The sequence below is a fragment of the Doryrhamphus excisus genome, linkage group LG1, assembly GCF_037039965.1.
Source record: "Doryrhamphus excisus strain RoL-2023G ecotype Guam linkage group LG1, RoL_Dexc_Guam_v1.1, whole genome shotgun sequence".
In the NCBI taxonomy this organism is placed as follows: domain Eukaryota; kingdom Metazoa; phylum Chordata; class Actinopteri; order Syngnathiformes; family Syngnathidae; genus Doryrhamphus; species Doryrhamphus excisus.
The window spans coordinates 21,460,274-21,476,618 of record NC_136357.1 but is presented as its reverse complement, the minus strand read 5'-3'; the positions used below and the strand labels follow the sequence as shown (position 1 = coordinate 21,476,618).

Sequence of the window (16,345 nt, the reverse complement as noted above, 5' to 3'; positions counted from 1 at the left end):
ATACTTTTGGTGAAGGCGTGCAGCCGTGTTGACGGGTAGATTTGTTTTACGAGAGCGTTGACATGAAATCCGCTTTCCTTAGTGAGACTCCAGTCGTGAAAAAGACAGCCTGCATTAGTTATTCGTTAAGTCGTCCCCTTACGACTGTCACGACTGTCCTCGACCCCTGCTTTTCTTCTTATCACTCGTTTCTGGAGTTATTTCCTGTCTCTGCAGGGTAGCCGAGGTGGGTTAATGAGGCAGACAGGCCAGATGAGAACATCCGACGTTCCCAAAACATGTATTATGCAAAGTCCCCGGCAGAAGAATGAAATTAAAACCTACATGGAAACGTCCTTTTGGATTTCAGAGCAGAACACAGCAACAGAAGCCAATGTTGTAATAGCGCTAAGCAGCATTAATAACACTACAACACTAGCATAAATATAAAGGTGCCGGATGCTGACCACTCATCATACTTTACATGCAGCTCTCTTGTGGAGTTCATCCAAATTGAACAATACCGTAGTCCCTCATTTATCACGGTTAATTGCTTCCACACCCAACCGTCATAAGTACATTTCTGCAACGGTGGATTCCTTATTTTTAAAGGCTATATTTTCATATTGAGAAGAAAACCGGTTTACAACCTTACACACTTTTAAACATGATTAGAGCCCTCTAGACATGAAATAACACCCCTACAGTCACATTTACACTCCTATTACCCAATATAGTAGACATAATAAGAGAAAATATTGACCATTAGAACCATTCTGTTTTATGCTGAGTCCACTGGGCTGGGGCCAGTTGGTGCCAGTTGGCGCCAAAGATTATGTGATTGGCGCATAGTGGCTCGCTGTGGCGCCGAGCCACTACGCGCCAATCATATACCGTATTTTCTGTACTATAAGTCGCTCCGGAGTATAAGTCGCACAAGGCCAAAAATGCATAAATAGGTAGAAAAAAACATACGTAAGTCGCACTGGAGTATAAGTCGCATTTTTTGCGGCTAATTTATTTTCCAAACTACTTGACCAAAACAGACATTGCGTCCTCTTGGAAGGCAAGTTCTAACATTAATAAAAGAATAGAGAACAGGCTGAATAGGTGTAAGATATGCTAACACAATGCTTATTCAGCTACACAAAAAATAAACATGAACACAAAAGGTGTCCACTGTTTATGTAACATAAACACTTTTTTCATTTATAAGTCGCTCTGGAGTATAAGTCGCAGGAACAGCCAACCTATGAAAAAAAGTGTGACTTATAGTCCGGAAAAGACGGTAATTTTTGGCGCAAACTGGCACCAACTGACGCCGGCCCAGTGGACTCCAACCATCATTAGCGCAACTTAGCAAATTAGCGCTCGCGCCATTACATTCCAGTGGATTCCAATCATTTTGGTGGCTCGGATTGCTTGATGCAAGTGGCACGATGAAGATTTTAAACGTTTTGAAAAATTTTCTTGCCACCAAACTAAATTTTTGCCGCCATTACGGGCCACCATGAGCCAGTTGGAGGCAGTTTGAGCCACTGCATGCCACTACGCATCGTATTGGCGACGCTAGGCGCCGCAGCAAATTGCATTGTCGCCAACTGGCACCAACTGGCGCCGGCCCAGTGGACTCTTAGCATCAGATTCAATTCCTGTAATGGCTATTGTTATTATTGTTATTATTGAATACTACGTATCACAATGCTTTTGAATACGTCTTCTGAATGCCTTGTACAGTGAAACCTTGGTGACCGTACGCCCCGGTTAGCATGTTTTTTTGGTTAAAGTAGAAAATATATTGCTTGGGTTTGCTTATATATTCTTGTTAGCGTCTTGCCATGGTATTAATACAATGCGTGAGTCCAACTGTGTCATAATGTATTTTTTCACAAAGCGTCCTTGTTAGCACGCTTACTTGGCTTGCTAACATAATGGCAACCGGAAAACCTGAAATCAGCCATGTTGCCTTTTTATGATGTCGTCAATGTTTGGCTCTCAAAAGTGTTAACACCAAACATGTTTTTGTAGTTTTCCAATTATACTTTTATATGCATAAAACAATTCCAAATGCATAGAAATGTGAAATGATGGGATAAAAGAACATCGATGCTTACTTTCGTTTCTCTCACCGTCTTTATCCAAATGCTGCCACTTGCCACTTTGTTTGGATTCATTGTGGTTTATTAAAATGAGAAATACTACTGTCACATGAACGTACGTACGTATATCCATTTAGTGCATTTTTCTCGTTAGCATGGAGTTTGATACAATAAGTTTGAGTTTGATTCAAAATAAAACCATTTAGCTGAAAGTGATAATACGTAGGCTAATGTCAGGTACATGATGTGTATATAAAAGGCTTAGTGCATAGAAAATGGATGGATAGTCACATAAACATCATTCCAATATGAATGCGTCATCACTGAGTCATATTTCCTCGTTAAATATTGAAAAGAAAATAGCTGCTGAAAACCAATGCAAACGTTGAAAAAGAAAAAACGTTGGCTACAAATAAAATAAGAAATAAAAGATCCATCATGAGCTTCACGGCGAACCTGTGGTTAGTGTGCAGGCCTCACAGCTAGGAGACGCAAGTTCAATTCCACCCTCTGTGTGAAGTATGCATGTTGTCCCCGTGCATGCGTGGGTTTTCTCCGGGTACTCCGGTTTCCTCCCACATTCCAAAAACATGCTAGGTTAATTGGCCACTCCAAATTGTCCATAGGTATGAATGTGAGTGTGAATGGTTGTTTGTCTATATGTGCCCTGTGATTGGCTGGCCACCAGTCCAGGGTGCCTCTCCGCCTCTCGCCCGGGATAGGCTCCAGCACCACCTCAACCCTCGTGAGGATAAGCGGTAGAAAATGAATGAATGAATGAAGACTTATTTCAATCTGTGATTCCCTGGATGTCCTGCATGGAAGTATAGAGTGAAGCGGTAGGCTGTGTATTGCTGCATATGCAGCATCTTGGCTTTATTTGACTTTAAAGCGCTCTCCAACAATCTTAGGTAATGGTGGATGTGTGAATGAACAGCTGCATTTATTTTTTAACGCAGAGACGCAAGCAATACAACATTAAAGGACTGTAATACGTTCTCCAAAAGCTGAATGTTCTCCTTGACAGCATGGCGCTAAAGTGTAGCGCTTGTTTTACAGTCACAGCTTTCCATGGTTTCTTTTGCCTTTGGTCTCCTAGTAAGCGGACCGAGTGAGTGAGAGGCGGACGCAGCGCTTAGAGTGAGAGCTGTGAGGGGGAGGGGCCGTGTAGCAGGGAGTGGGCAAAGTAGACAATGGGAGGGAGTTGAAGTGAAGCAAAAAAAAAAACCAAAACCTATATATCCCATCTATTGATTAATCAGATTTGTTGATTAATCTGTCATGTCATAATCAGCACAATATATCAACCCACCGATATATCAGTCGGGCTCAAGTGCTCAACATGTAATTTGACTCTGGAATACGCTTGTATGCTCTCCATTTTGCTGCATTTTCCTGCTTTCAGTTTTAAGTTCAGTCTTCATAGTACAGATAAATAAATACATATTTTCAGTTCGAGTTGTATTTCAAATCGGATGGTATGAAAATATTTCTTTTCTTTTGTATTACAGTATCACTCGGATACGATGAACATCCAGCAGCAACACGGCATTAATGTTAAATGTAATTTTTGCTGATTTATTTCAAATCCAACAATATAGAACATCAATACAAACAATATATAAAATACATTTAAGCAAACCAGAATCATGTCATCCACCCTTTGAATATGCGTACAGTATATATTTTTTCACTTGATAATTCAACCAGGGCTGCACGGTCATCTAGTGGTTAACATGTAGGAGATCAGCATCGGGAAGACCTGGGTTCGATTCTCTGCTTGGATATCTCTGTGTGGAGTTTGCATGTTTTCCTCGTGTGTGCGTGGGTTCCCTGCGGGTACTCCAAATTGTCCATAGGTATGAATATGAGTGTGAAAAGACCCTAGTGAGGATAAGCAGTATAGAAAATGGATGGATAATTCAACCATGAAACAGTGATGATTTATGAATATATTTTTGACAAACTCTATTAGGAATGTGGAAACTGACGTTGCCTACAGCCTTAGCAGTTGATGACAATTTTTTAAATCTGGAGACAATTAGATACTTGGAGATAGGCTGTTGTCTATAGAATGTGGATCCACCGTAGCTGTTTATTAAAAGAAAAATTAATAAGGATTTGGAGTACATGAGAAAGTGGAAAGGAAAAACCCTGGAGCTTGTTGACAACATTCATTCATTCATTCATTTTCTACCGCTTATCCTCACGCGGGGGGTGCTGGAGCCTATCCCAGCTGTCTTCGGGAGAGAGGCAGGGTACACCCTGGACTGGTGGCCAGCCAATCACAGGGCACATATACTAGACAAACAACCATTCACACTCACATTCATACCTATGGACAATTTGGAGTGGCCAATTAACCTAGCATGTTTTTGGAATGTGGGAGGAAACCGGAGTACCCGAAGAAAACCCACGCATGCACGGGGAGAACATGCAAACTCCACACAGAGATGGGATTGAACTGGGCTCTCCTAGCTGTGACGTCTGTGTGCTGACCACTCATCCATTTATAAGTGAGTGTGATTTTCTCATGTCATCATTGAGTAAAACCAAAGCAAGGAGCTAAAATTGGGTTTTGTGGTGACGTCACCCTTTGTATCGCTTTAAGCAGCCATACATTATCGATAAAGAGATGTGCTTCTGCTGCCATTGTCCTCCAAGTCACCTTGTCACCCCAAGAAGCATATCAGCTCATCAGCTCGTCACACTTGAGTGCAAATGCGAGCTTTTGGCCTGCAAGGGGTAGTGGGGCGTAAGAGCGGGCCGGAGAAGATAAATCCCGAGCACAACTGGTGTTGAGAACACTTGTTAGTGGCCGTAATGAGGTCAGAGTTAGCGCTGTCTCGCTCCGATGGAGATTTATACGGGGATGAAGAGATCCAGCTGTCTCCCGCCACACCTGCCATCAAGATGCATGTACTCCAGCCGCTTAGCACGGACGGGCATCTGGGAAGATGCCTGGAAAAGGCCCGGAGGTTTTGTTTTGGCTTCCGTTTGTTGATTGGTTTGGCCAAACGTTTTCCATCCACATCTTGAAAAATGAAAGGATGCAACTTTGCCACATTGATATTTAGCTAAGTAACACATTTATATATGCCAAGAAAAAAAATGCATCACAGCTTTGTTATATTGAGACTACCGTAGACTACCGTAGACTACCGTATTTTCTGCACTACAAGACACATTTAAAAGCTTTTAATTTAATTTAAGCTTTACAAAAATCAGCAAAAATCTGTAAAATTGTTGTGGTATCATTCAAATTTTTTCTTCCAGAGTCGCCACAACGGATCCTTTTGAGCCGCATACTGATTTTTGGCTTGAGCCCTTTATATTCTAGATGCTCTTCCTGTCGAATACCGACGGTGCTTACTCATCTGCGACTTTGATAACGGCTTCGCTTCATTGACTGTCTGACCCTTTCCCGCTGGCACTGGACGTAAATTATGCTGGCAGTGTAATTGTAATGTAGCTACAATTTGGGTTTCTGATTCCTAGCTAGCAAGAGAAAAATATGCTATCAAAGGCACAGGGGACTGTTTTGCGAGCGTGGGCGAAGCTGGACTATCCACCAAACAGTTGCTGAAGTCCGACGCCGATCCACCGTTATTTGTTTGTGTTTAAGAGTCAGAAGTAACAATTGATCAGTATCCTCACCGTGTTTATTTTGTGTAAGTAATCCAACACAATGAGCTCGGCAGCAGTCCGGAAGTCGGCAGCACTGCTCGGAAGTGTAACCATTCGCTGCGAAGTGGGTGTACCTGGAGGAGGGCCGGCGATGGAAATCCATGGAAACACTCCCGAAATAGCTGCAGAAACTGGAAGATCGAGAAAGAATTCCATGCGGGTTATTGTGAGTGGCTGCTCTATCGGAGTCTACAATTCAATACAAAGGGCTGAAAATGAGCATTTAAAAAGTTTCTCTCAATTTTCTTTACAGAATATTTTGACTTTATTATATATATGTATATATATATATATATATATATATACGTATATACACATATATGTATAATTTTTATCATAATATAATATATATATATATATATAATATTATACCTTTTTTCCTAATAACCCAATTTTCCCCCAAAAATATATTTTTTTAATATATAATATTAAATGTAATAATATAATATATAATAATATTAAAATATATAATATTTAAATATGGCCTAATGAAAAAGAAAATAGAGTCATTTTTCTTTTAATATTTCAACTATATGCTATGAAAATTATGCCTCATAATGGTCAGAGATTATTCTAATAAAATTGTGATTTATTTTTATTCTTGTGAAAATACAGCTGGGTTATTTTCTGTTTCAACTTTCTTCTTGTAAGTTTTCTGCTCATAATTATGACTTCATATTTTTAACCTTTTCAGACTCACAGTTTTTCTGTTTGGCAAAAAACCCCGAAAAAACTTTTACAGATTTTTACTCCACTCCGACATAAAAACAATGTGGACATTTTTGTTTTGTCATATTTTTATGTTTTTTTTCGTGTGCACAGCAGTGCATTTTGGATGAAAATGAATCCTCACGTTTCCATCTTTCCATCCGCTGCGCCATGATCATCTTGTCGGCTTTCATGCAATCAAGGAACGGGTGTGAAACCTAATTTCTTGATGGTGATTGGTTCATTAGGAGCCAATCATAAACCAGAAGGGCGGACATCATCCTAATCCTGCCTTTTTATTGATTCAGAGATGCAAATATGTCACCTGATGACACATATGTCACAGTCTTTGGATCTCAAGGGATTAAGATTTATTATTTATTATTTATTATTTATTATTTATTATTTATTATTTATTATTTATTATTTATTATTTATTATTTATTATTTATTATTTATTATTTATTATTTATTATTTATTATTATACTTTTTCAGCAAATTAATTTTCCAAATGGACAATTTTCTTACTTTATTTTTTTAAATAATAGTATGACTTTAGAATAAATAGCATTTTATGACAATGATCCAACAACCAAAGGGGCGCACACCTGAACTAAATAGGCATTCCTCAAATGGGAAACAGGTGCGAGGGATAGTAAATGCAAAGCAACAGAAAACAGAACAGCGTAACACAGGAAGTGAGTACAAAATAAGGGCATGAAAGAAAAACTGAATAAACTGTCACAGGGTCTAACTCCTGCATCGTGACAATTTTTTTGTTATTCTCTTAAAATGACAACTTTTTCTTCTTAGGTTGCAAATGTTTTTGAATTAATATTTTGGATTTTATTCTTGTAAAATCACTGCTGGTTTTTCAATGTTTACTGCTCCTGTTTGAAAAAGTATTTCTCATGAAATGATATTTTTAGAAAGTGCCACGGGCCTTCAAAAAACAGCTGCAGGCTGCACTTGGGACGCCCCTAGTTAGTGACCACACAGCTGGAAGCACTAGGAGGCGGAATGGGGGGCTTGTTACTGTATTTATGTGACCACGGCAGCGATCTTACAGGAGCTGGAAGCTTGTCAAGCGTCTGTTAACTGGCGTTGGAGCTCACCCGTCCGCACGTGGGCACCGCACAGTTTTGTGTGTAAATGCAGAAGGCGTTGTCGTGCTTGGCCCTGGTATGGTCACATGTCCAGCAGGGAAGCTTCTTGCAATTAAAAAGAAGGGATGAACCAATTCGCTGTTGTATGCTTTGCTTGAAGTAAAAGTCGCAGAAGAAGAGAGAAGGAGGTGGACCGAGGCTAGTAGGTTAGCGGCAGAATCAGGGGCGTCACAAGGTTCTGAGGACAGCGGGGGGGCTTAGCCCCCTGGAGATGTACAGAATATGAATGAATGGAATGTGAGCAGAAACATTGCTCAATCAACTCTGCCCTTGTCCTGGGCCCCGAATACCGGCCCACAACACTTCCCCTTCCCCACGCTCATGCTCCAGGACAAGTAGGCAGCAAGATCCTTGAACGTCATATGAGAATTCACTTTGAAAAAAGGTAACAGTGCAGAGGGGCCAAGACTGGACCAAGAGACATTGTTTGTTGTTTTGGGGGTTTTGTACCCCCAAAAGGCGGGAATATATTGTATTATATAATAATCATTATTATATTATTAATTAAGACCCAACTTCAATTCCACCTTCGGCCATCTCTGTGTGGAGTTTGCATGTTCTCCCCGTGCATGCGTGGGTTTTCTCCGGGTACTCCGGTTTCCTCCCACATTCCAAAAACATGCTAGGTTAATTGGCCACTGGCCACTCCAAATTGTCCATAGGTATGAATGTGAGTGTGAATGGTTGTTTGTCTATATGTGCCCTGTGATTGGCTGGCCACCAGTCCAGGGTGTACCCCGCCTCTCGCCCGAAGACAGCTGGGATAGGCTCCAGCACCCCCGCGTGAGGATAAGCGGTAGAAAATGAATGAATGAATATTATTAATTAGCCTATTATTATTATTACTATCATCATTATTCTTCTTCTGATTATTACTACTTCTACTAGTAGTATTACTACTACTAGGCTAGTATTAGGCTGCTTGCTTATTGACTTACTTATTAGCCTTTTGCCCTATTATATGAAATTTGTCAGATTTTTATTATTGATTTTATTATTGATTTATTTGATTTTATTTATTGTCAGAAACAAATCAATAAAAAATATAAAATTATTTAGGAGGAAAGAACATTTTCGTATTTTTTTGTATTTGTAGTATTATATATATATATATTTATTTTTTAGGGGGCCTATTTTAGGGGGGGCTTCAGCCACTGGGCAGAATAAAGAATCATTTGAAGCATTTCTTTCCAAAAGTCTTACTCTTTTATTCCACAAATGGGACCCAAGCAATCATGGAAAGTTTTTCTTCGTTGGGAAAGTTATTTAGAGTAGGCTACGAGGTTACAACCCTTCTTGTTTATCTTTTTTCCAGGGGAAATAAAACAACCTCATGTTGTTTCGTGAGCTTCATAAATGTAACAAGGGCTGTGGATTATTCATAGTCACTTTAAATAATGCATGGTGTTTACCTTTATTTAGAGTGCGTATTTCACAACAACAGCACTGGAAGTGCCACGCAGCACTTCATTCCCCGGAGTGGCTGCCAAAAAATAAATAAAAATCTCTTCCCCGTCCTCTTCCCCTGACAATTACCTGACGAGTCACAGCGTGCATGATTGTTGTTGGGTCATGCACCCGACAAAAAGCATGCACACAAATCCCTCACCACTTTATGCGTTGCGACTTCATTCCGTCACACTTTTTCCAAAATATATGTCTGGATGAACACAGTTTATTATCAGTCAAAAAGATGCCTATAGAAAACAATTTGACTAAAAAAAATAAAGCATAGAAAGTGCTAAATGAAGTAAAATACAAATTCAAAGATGTTGTAGTATTTTACACTGATCACTAGGTGTCACTAATGTTACTGTAACACTGGGTGAGACACACAAGCACCAGCCTTGATCGTCGGAACAACAGACTTTTATTGCAGCGTTAATTCATAATTCCATAATTCATTCATCCACCCGTTTTCTATGCCGTTTATCCTCATCAGGATCGCAGGGATATGCTGGAGCCTATCCCAGCTGTCTTTGGGCGAGAGGCGGGGTACACCCTGGACTGGTGGCCAGCCAATCACAGGGCACATATAGACAAACAACCATTCACACTCACATTCATACCTATGGACAATTTGGAGTGGCCAATTAACCTAGCATGTTTTTGGAATGTGGGAGGAAACCGGAGTACCCGGAGAAAACCCACGCATGCACGGGGAGAACATGCAAACTCCACACAGAGATGGACGAGGGTGGAATTGAACTCGGGTCTTCTAGCTGTGAGGTCTGCGCGCTAACCACTCCACTACCAACCCGGTACCATAATTCTGTAATAAAAATAAAACCATGGGCTACCATTGTGGCCGTTACTGGGGGCCACTAACGGGCGTCACTAGTTACCCACCACACACTCAGCTCCCCTTGGTGCACAACACATTTACAGCACAAGTCTCATATAGAAACTTCTATTTTTATTATTATGTTTACTATATTGGGTAATAGGAGTGTAAAGGCGACCATTGGGGTGTTAGTTCATGTCTAAAGGTCTCTAATCAGGTTAGAAACCACATTTAGAGGGTCATAAAGCAGGTTTTCTGTGCTCTAATTACAAAAATATTCCTTTTATAAATAAGGAATCCTACTTAGAACCAGTTCATTGTGATAACAGAGGAAAAATTCTATGTCTGTGTTCCTTGATTTGTTATTTTAGCTGTACATTTGTGTTGAACAAGAGGGACAATTGAATAAAACACCCCTGGCATCGGCACTTCCTGTCTATCAGGTTTTAAATAGAAGAACATATTTCCCTCCTCTGCCTCCAACAATTACCAGCGTAGACGAGGCTGGATGTGTTTGTGAGCAACAAATTGCGTGTCCACGCTCTCGTGAGCACCCAGATGGTGTTTGCTAGCGATGCGGCTTTTTGCTTCAAACTTCAATCCTTCCACACACACACACACACACACACACACACGCACACACACGCTGTACTCCCAGTCGGGCCTCGCTCACCGTCGGTGCGACCCGACGCCAAGGTGTCGTGCTCAGGCATGACTTTCTCCTCATTATCGCTCCCATCTGGTCAGGCGCGTTTAATAGAGACTAGATTTCCGGGCGCCGTCAGTCAATCGTTTCCTCTCTCCTGTTCTTCCTGCCCTGGGATTCATTCCTGCGGTTTGACGTGTCCGTCGCCTCCTCCTGGCTTTGCGGTTCACCTCTGACCTTTAGCTGATTGATGATAATTCAGGGTGAAAGATTAAACCGTGCTTGTTTCCGTCTGGGAAAAAGGATGCGGTATCCTCAAATGATGACCGTATTTGTCATATTTGCGGCTTGAAGCTGTTTTTTTTTAATTTTTTTGGCCTGTTTTTAGAGACATTTTGAGAAAAAAGTTGCACTCTAATGAGAAAAAAATCTTCATTTTATTAGACTAAATATTATTAGAATTACAGTAATACTATCAGAATATTATTATATTAATAATTATATATTTAAAATATATTTTTAGAATTGTCTAATACATTTATTAGAATATTATGAGTAAAAAATAATGTCATTTTAACCCTTTAAGTGTTTTTTTTTATTAATTTTTGATGTTACGTTTTTATCTTCAAAATGGTTAGCGATAAAGGCAGACTGTAAATTAGAAAAATTATTGGTATGACCCAAAGTTTCTGAAGGAGGAAATGTACTCCTCTAATTTGCATATTATTACATCACCAGGCTCAGAATTTGTTAGATGCATATTTCCATGATATACACTCTATCAAAATGTCTGATCCAGTTGGGATACTCTTCCTCCTCTCTCAAGCAAACCCAGCCATCATCATCATCATTTACAGTGGGACCTTGAACGCCATTGCTGCCTCAACTGCGATTATTACTGCTATTACTGCATGGATAGTGTAGATGTAAAGTATGTAAAGTATTATTATTATTATGTATTATTGTCAAGTTCCCTTTGGTTTTCATACAATCCCCACTTGAAGGGGATTAGCCATCTACCCAGAGGTGTAGGAAGCGTATTCACTCAATAAATAAGCGGCTTGTCCTGTTTTGCATCTTTTATTTTCAGTTGCAATTTAGGGTGCAGTTTGCCACTTGAAATTAGGTGAAAAACCTTTCAATAAAAAAAAAAAAAAGAAACACATTTAAATTCTGTGCAAAGTCACAAATCCCATGCCTCACAAATTACTGCAATAGAGAATAAGCAAATTGAGCTTTAATATAATACCAGGTAAGCATGAATCAGGTATGAATTCCACCACTTCCCATATATTTATTGCTGTTTTTATTTATATATTATATTATTTTATATATATATATATATATATATATATTAATGTGTTCTTAAATTATTACTAATTATAATAATAAATAACACATTGTAATTTATTAATTAATTCATTCAGAATTTACTGTGATATTTATCATAGTTGTTAACCTTAAATGTATTTAACATGATTTGTATTTACCATGAATTACTTCTTAATTTTAACTGCGATTGTACACAAGGAAAATTTGCACAATATTATAACTCAGCCATACTTTCTCTTAATTGCCCTTAGCATTAAATAAAATTAAATAAAATTCAGTTAGCTTTCAAATCACATTTCCAAACCAAAGTGAAATAAACGTACTTAATACATACGCAACAATATAAGCTAACTATTTACACCCGTCACAATTTCAACCACATTAAATCATGTTAACCACGATACCAACAAGCGTTTAACACAACAATCAGTGCACGTGAGCATTAAACAGTGAACAAGCCACGCACTAGACGCCGTGGCTAAGCTATCGTTAGCACTGGAATCTTTACATTGAAACAGTTTGGCGTCTTACCGGCTGCCTCTCTGGTGTTTGTAGATGCTCTGATTTGTATGGGCGACTTACAAACGATAGTTAAACAGTCTCTGCCTGGTGCCGCTGTTTGCTTAATTGCTCCACCTGTGCTGGTGTGCGCCACTTATTCCGGTCCGGCCGCGATTGATGTCACGAAGGTTCCTCCTCCCATTTTTGTTGACGTGTCTAAATCTCAAGTTTGACTTGACAATTATTATGCCTGTGAATATTCATCCAGGTCATTGTACTCTCAAGTCCCATCCATCTATTCATCTATTCCATCTATAGCAGTGTATTTTTTGTTGTGTTTCATTTGTTTTTACATTCCCGCTTACCCATATCACCCGCTGGCTTTGATATGACTTTGAATAATAACAAACAATTATTTTTTTTTTAAGTCATAGTATTATAAGAACGAAAACAAAATGAAGTTGTCATTTTTTTTAAATTAGGTTGGGAAAAAAGATATTCTGGGAATAAAGTCATTTTACCAGAAGACAATTCATGAAGATTATTTAAGAAGAAAGTTGAAATATTTTCAAAACAACAACAACAAAACGATTGAAGTTGATGGTCTTTTTCACCTGCGGTGGTGATGTCAAACTCAATGGCACAGGGGGCCAAAACTCAAAGACCTGGGCCCCGTTTCACAAAGCAGGTTCAACCAACTCTGAGTCTAACCCTGAACTCTGAGTTGATCTACTCTGAGACAGGAAACTCTGAGTTACGGGTTTCAGAACAGGTGATTTCATTTGGTTCAATCAACACAGAGTTTGTTCACTCTGAGTTAAGCGCGTGCACCACGACTTTAAAAAGCCCTCATCAATGGAGCCCCGTTCCCTCGATTCACCATGGGTGACCATGTAGTTGGTCTACATTTCTCATCAAATGTCTTTACACTTAAGACACCACATAAAAAGTAACTGGTTTTCAGGCAATTTTCACTTGTTTCACGCACATTTTCAATTGAAATAAGTAGAAATAACAAACTTGCTCCACTGACAGATTTTTCAAATTATTTTTTTAAGTGAAATGTGATTGAAACACGTGAACATTGTCTAAAAACAATTTACTTTTAGGTGTGATTCGTTTTGATCAGAAATTAGACATTTGGACGAGAAATAAGACAAATATTGTTGGTATGATTTGGAGTTTTTGCAGTTTGATGCAGTCTGACATTCAATCTACCTGCACATTGATGCTGTGAATGGATTTTCTGTTCACATAGTCTCCTTCATTTTCTGAAGGAGCAACGATGGGAATGTGCGTCCCATCGATGCACCCTATCACACCAGGGAATCCTAAAAGAAATTAAAATGACAAATCCCAGTGTGAAGTTGCAGCACCATGTCATTAACTGAATATGATTTATAATCATACATTTTAACTGATTTCTACATTCACCTGCAATTCTGTGGAATTCCTCCTTGATGACCCCCACGGGTTTATGTCCCGGGAACACAACGGGGGAGTTGATTCGTCTTTTTAGTGCTAGGGACACTTTTCTCACAGCTCTGCAGACGGTGGCCTTGCTAATGTTTTCTGCATCACCTATATTATATAAAAAACTTCCGTTGGCAAAAAACCGAAGAGCAACACACAGAATCTGGGTGGATGACACTGGACGTCCACGGTTGGTGATGTTTTGAATGTCCTGACGGATGAGATTATGGATGTAAGTGATGGATGGTGAAGTGAAGCGGTACCATTCGAAAAGAAAATTATCTGGAAATGATAGCGTGTCCAATCTCGGCCTGTGGATAACTTCCCTACGAATGCGGAGCTCTCTTCTGAGTAGTAGTGCCTCTTCGTCTACAGCAGAGGTAGGGAACCTATGGCTCGGGAGCCAGGTAGGGCTCTTTTGATGACTGTATCTGGCTCTCAAGCATTTCTTACCACAATAAAAATGTATTTTTGCTAACATTTTAAAGTAAACATCACAGAAATGACTGTTAAAAATAATTTTAAAAATCAACAACTTTTTTATGCATTTTAATTCGTCCATCTATATTCTGCTGCAATACGGCCAACCATATCCATCTTTCCTGATATTTTCCAGGTCAAACACCAAAACTCGATTATTACTGGGTAATGCGGTAGTCTACCTCGGTCATTGAGATGTCAACATGTAAATATAAACTTTTCTCCTTTAGTCAAATAGTCACCTAGCTAAAGCTGCAGAACCAAGCCTTCTGGCAAAGATGGCCAAAAGAATGAAATATGCTGAGTATGGTGCAAAATTATGCAGCAGCAGAAGTTGTATTAATGGCAACAAGTATTTGATTTATTATGAGACACTGCGCTGCTCACGAAAGTGTGCTGGCCACACCCCATTGGCGTGGGGTAGTGTGCCTGGTCTACACAATTAGAGCCCATTATCTAAAACTGTTGGTCTTACATAAAAATGCACACATTTTATTGCATTCAATGTTTAAAAAAAATGTATATGGCTCTCACAGATACACATTTTAAAATATCTGGCCTTCATGGCTCTCTTAGCCAAAAAGGTTCCCGACCCCTGGTCTACAGGGTCTTCTACAAACGGACATGCCATGGTTCAAAAAACAATGCGACACACAGCACACCTTGAAGAAAAACGACCAAACTGGCTTTAAACACGCGCGACAATGAATGAATCACACCGTGTGTAGCGTAAGAGGGCGGAGACAGAAAGAAACTCGAGGTTCATTGAAGAAAACCCGGTCCTGACCAGGTTATGTTCACAGAGTCTGTTGCCATAGTAACTGACACCGAGGTTAAGTTACCTCTCTCTGTGAAACAGGCTGGAGTTACTCCTCTGTCTCTGGTTTGACTTACCTCCCTTTGTGAAACGGAAAACTCAGAGTTTCCCTCATTTCAGGGTTAGCATACTCCGAGTTTTCACTAAACCTGCTTTGTGAAACGGGGCCCTGGTCTATTCTTGGCGCAGGCAAAGCGCACCCTGCGCAGTGGTAAATTGGCTGACGGGCAATTTTTTTATTTTTATTTTGTTCTGATTTTGGTACCCTTATTAAGACTGTACGCTACCCCGAGCGCTAGGATATCACACAGTCCGACTATAGCTGACACCCTGAACACGGTTTAGCAAAGCATTGGTTCAAGTATGCTGCATGTGGACTGTCTTGGCTAGCCGACCAGCTGCCGCATGCACAAGGGACACTTCAGTCTATAGACTTACTGTATACATTTAGCGTAGAAACGCCATTAGTGCTGTTTTGCCAACTCACCATATCCCCCCTACCACTCTGAACACGGTTTAGCAAAGCATCGGCTCAAGGATGCTGCATGTGGACTGTCATGGCGAGCTGACCAGCTGCCGCATGCACAAAGGACTTCAGTCTATAGACTTACTGTATACATTTAGCGTAGAAACGCACGCAAATGTTGCTCAGATTGAAGTCCTGGTGTAAAGTATTAACTACATGAGGCACCATATTTGCAGAAATGGATTGTTAAATTCAGCATCGTTGCTTGCCGCAATGTTTTATAAAGGGTTAAGATGTGTAGCGAAGCCTGCTTTACATCTTATTGTCCAATAAGCTTCTAAAGTTGCGTTAAACATCCAAGTACCTCAACGTACGTCAGAAGTCTTCGGTTCAGCGAGCTTCAACAGCTTTCTGTTGCTTGTTTGGGTGCAGACTATTAAAGCCCAACTTGTCCTGCAGTGGAGATGCAGCGGTTTTCCATTAGCATGTTAGCACATCAGTTACATATTGAAAGTGATATAATTGCGTTTAGCAGCAACGCAAGTCTGCAATTGTTATTGTTTAAAACGATGACCTTGTTAGTGGAGCATATTGCTTTTCCTGTCTTGTTAAATAACACCAATGTAAATCCATGCATGCGCGGCGCAGACACATTCATCACGGTAAGATGAGGAATTTACATGCCCCCCCCCCCCGCCCGCCCTTG

General features: G+C 39.9%; 1 protein-coding gene across 5 annotated transcripts in view; it reads left to right on the top strand.

The window, feature by feature from the left end:
* LOC131132419 (glutamate receptor 4) overlaps nt 1-16,345 on the top strand; it is a 145,100-nt gene that overhangs the window by 33,084 nt on the left and 95,671 nt on the right. The gene's annotated exons all lie outside the window — the stretch shown is intronic.